We start from the raw sequence: 3,564 nt of genomic DNA, 5'->3' as shown, positions 1-3,564 counted from the left end.
TTTGCTCCCCCCAGAAAGCCTTTTTTTTCTAATTAAGCCCGTGTCCCTCTGACCCACTTCGTTATTTCCTCATGATTCCAATAGGTGTGTTCTATGCTATATTTCCATTTTTCTTTACAGGTGCCGTTGGCTTTGAGGTGTGTGTGTGTGTGTGCACGTGTGTGTGCGTGTGTGTGTATGTGATCCTAGTACAAGGCTTAGTGTGTGAGGTTCACTTCCTGATTGCTGGTTGTTTTTGTTGCTATTGCTGTCGTGGTTGCTTAATAGAGATGGCCCACATTTAGTCTTCTAAGATGGATACATGGTCATTAAAACCAATGCTGGCATTTAGGACGCTCCTTGTCTTTCACGAATTACTCACCTGCCTTAGGCAGATGGTTATGAGGTTAGTGAGGCTTGCATGGACTGAGGTCATTGCCTCCTCTCCCGGTGTTTCTGGAACGCAGGCACTAGTGAGAAGAAGGAATAGAAGGAGGAGGAAGAGGGTGACACCATCAAAGATGAGACGAAGAAGGAGAAGAAATAATAAATAACATTATCAAGAGACAACAATGATGCTTAGAGTTATGTTATGCATTCTGTGTGTATTAATTCACTTAATCCTCAGAACTGTGCAACAGGGACTAGCTACACTAACTGTGGTCCCCGGAGCAAGACCCCCTGTTGAAAATTATACATAATTTCAGGATGGTGAAAGCAGAGCGAGAAACCACGAGCAGGGCCCTTAGGACACAGGGCACTGGGTGACTGCGCCGATGTCCTGCCTCCAGGAAGGGCACTCCTATTCCCATTTTGGGGAATTTATTTCTTTTTGTCCAATTGACAAAGAGGACCAGAAGTGTCCTAAATCTTCTGAAGGTTGGCCCACCCTGCCCACCATTTCCTCAGTGCACCAAGTCTGGCATTTTCTCAAACTTCCACACATTTTAACTGCAAGTCTAGGAGGGTTTCTGCATGGGGTTTCTTTAAGTGTGCACTGACTGAGGACACAGTATCATTTCTTTTTTTTTTTTTTTTTCAGTTGATTTACTTATTTTGAGAAAGAGAGAGAGAAGAGAGAGCATGGAAGGGGCAGAGAGAGAGGGAGAGAGAGAGAATCCCTGGTCAGGGGCCAGATGCGGGGCTTGAACTCACGAACCGTGAGACCATGACTGTCATGACCCAAAGTCCAATGCTGAACCACCCAGGTGCTCCACACAGTGTCATTTCTAGCTGTCATTTCAGTTGCTTAAGCAATCTGACCCCCGCCCAGTCCAAGAAAAACCCAATTCAATGCCTTCAACAGTATAATTAGCCCGCGAGTTCTCTCCCAGCCATCATCTGGGGCAGCTTTGCGCCATTTCTGCCCGGCGGTGTCCTCCCCTCCCCCATTACCCGTCCCTCACACACAGACACATAGCCTCCAGGCTCTAAGCCATATGTATCTTTTCATTATTCCTTTCCTAATTCTAGTTTGCCCTTGGTTTTAATTCTAAACTGATTTCATCCATATAAAAACATCAAACAAGCTACCTAATGTCGTTTGGCCTGGATCCCGCCTGTAGGGCCAGACCTGATTTTGTTTCACATTTATCGCAAATCAACTCACAACAGTTATTCACAATTTTTCTGTCCTCATCGCTCACCTCCGTGTCTCAGGAGCACTTACGTTCTCATAGTCGGAGAGCTGACTGGTCTTTAGGAAGGGTAAAATGGAACAGAACAAGAGATGGGCATATGGAAACCAGTGATCCCTGTGTAGACGTTCAGGCTGCACACGCAGGAGACCCACAAACAGAAGAAAGGAGGCCGGGGTTCGGGCCTGGAGGACCCACATCAGGTCTCCACATCAGGTTGTCACAAAATGCATGCTGCTAGGCAACCACTTCTCCGTTCGAGGCTTGGTTTCTTCTTTGGGGAATGATCTAGGAATATTTGTCTGCTTACCGGACTCCTAGTGTGGATTACAAGAGAAGAATGTAAGCAAAAGGCTTTAGAAAATACACATAAGCACAGTCTCCCTTTAGTTGAATTTACTTTGGCTTTATTTTTGTTGCGGTATAATTGGCATATAACCTTATAATGGCTTCAGGTATACAACGTCATCATTTGTTTTTGTATCTATTGGGAAATGACCACCACCGTAAGTCTACTTAACATTCATCACACATAGTTACGAACTTTTTTCTCCTGTTGATGAGAACTCGGAAGATTTACTCTCTGGCAGCTTTCAGAGATGCAGTGCAGTATTATTAACCACAGTCACCATGCTGTACTCGACATCCCCATGACTTACTTATTTTATAACTGGAGGTTTGTACCTTTTGACTCCGCCCACTTTGCTGTTCTCCGCATCTATGAGCCTGGTTTTCGTGGCTTGGTTCTTGGGTTTTAGTTTTTTTGTTCCGTTTAGTTTTGTTTTAGGTCCTACACGTAAAGAAGATCATACAATATTTGTCTTTCTTTTTTTAAAAAAAAAAATATGTTTTAGGGGCGCCTGGGTGGCTCCGTCGGTTGAGCATCCAACTTCGGCCCAAGTCATAATCTCACAGTTTGTGAGTTCGAGCCCCACATCGGGCTCTGTGCTGACAGCTCAGAGCCTGGAGCCTGCTTCGGATTCTGTGTCCCCCTCTGTCTCTCTCCGCCCCTCCCCGACTCACACTTTGTCTCTCTCTCTCTCTCACAAATAAACATTAAATAAATAAATAAATAAATATTTTTTAATGTTTATTTATTTTTGAGAGAGAGAGACAGAGTGTGAGCAGGGGAGGATGCTTAACTGACTGAGCCACTCAGGCACCCCTCATTTTCTTTAAATCTTAAATACCCAACTTCTTCCTGAAATCTCCTCTGGCCATTATAACTCACATTACGATTTCTCTTTCCCCAATGACCACAGCATAACTGTTAAGCCAACACAATAGGAATGAATCACGTACTCGCTTGTGTTGTGATTATGTTATTTCATCTGAGACTTTTATGTCCTTTCCAGATCCTAGCACGGTGCTAATCAAATTGCAGTTTGGTTGACATAAATATTAATCCGCCCTTATATCTGTGTTGGGAGTGGAGAGAAGAAAAGTCTGATATGATAAAGGTCAGCCAGAATGTGAGCAGGTTTTTATGTGGGCACTAGGGAGTGACAAGACTATTATTATGTCCTCATCAGCCTGTCCCTACATCTCACTGCTGCCACACAGCTTGTTAGTGACATGTGTATCCTGGGTCACTTAGTCCTTGAAAAGGACACGGACTGGGACACAAAAAGGGCAGAACAGAGCCCCCTTGTACATCTACTCTGCAATTTCCTTATAGAGTTCGGGTTCCCAGTTTTACAATACGCCTCCCAAAAGATATTCGTTTCCCCTAGCATAAACTGTTATGAAAACATGCAAATAGCCGTATCTTTTTTCTTAATGAAATTTATTTTTGTGCTTTCCCCAAAGGTTTCCTCACGATTTCAGTGAGAACGACGTGAACGTAAGTATAAGGAGAGGAACTGTAGTGGTCCAGCTGCCTATTTAAGATGGGATATGGGGTGGGGTTTATGTAAGATAGGTAGACCGATGATAGCTAGATGATAAA

The 3,564-nt window shown here is 44.0% G+C and overlaps 1 long non-coding RNA gene across 1 annotated transcript; it reads right to left on the bottom strand.

Annotated features, from left to right (window-relative positions):
* Positions 1-365: 365 nt before the first annotated feature.
* LOC122212405 lies at positions 366-3,031 on the bottom strand. Its single transcript, XR_006199123.1, has 4 exons — positions 2,919-3,031; positions 2,301-2,406; positions 1,649-1,933; positions 366-449 (listed from the first exon to the last, which is right to left on the bottom strand). It is a non-coding gene; the product is annotated as an uncharacterized LOC122212405 (long non-coding RNA).
* Positions 3,032-3,564: the final 533 nt, after the last annotated feature.

Source organism: Panthera leo, chromosome F3 (genome assembly GCF_018350215.1).
Source record: "Panthera leo isolate Ple1 chromosome F3, P.leo_Ple1_pat1.1, whole genome shotgun sequence".
In the NCBI taxonomy this organism is placed as follows: domain Eukaryota; kingdom Metazoa; phylum Chordata; class Mammalia; order Carnivora; family Felidae; genus Panthera; species Panthera leo.
This window is presented reverse-complemented; position numbering and strand designations above follow the sequence as displayed.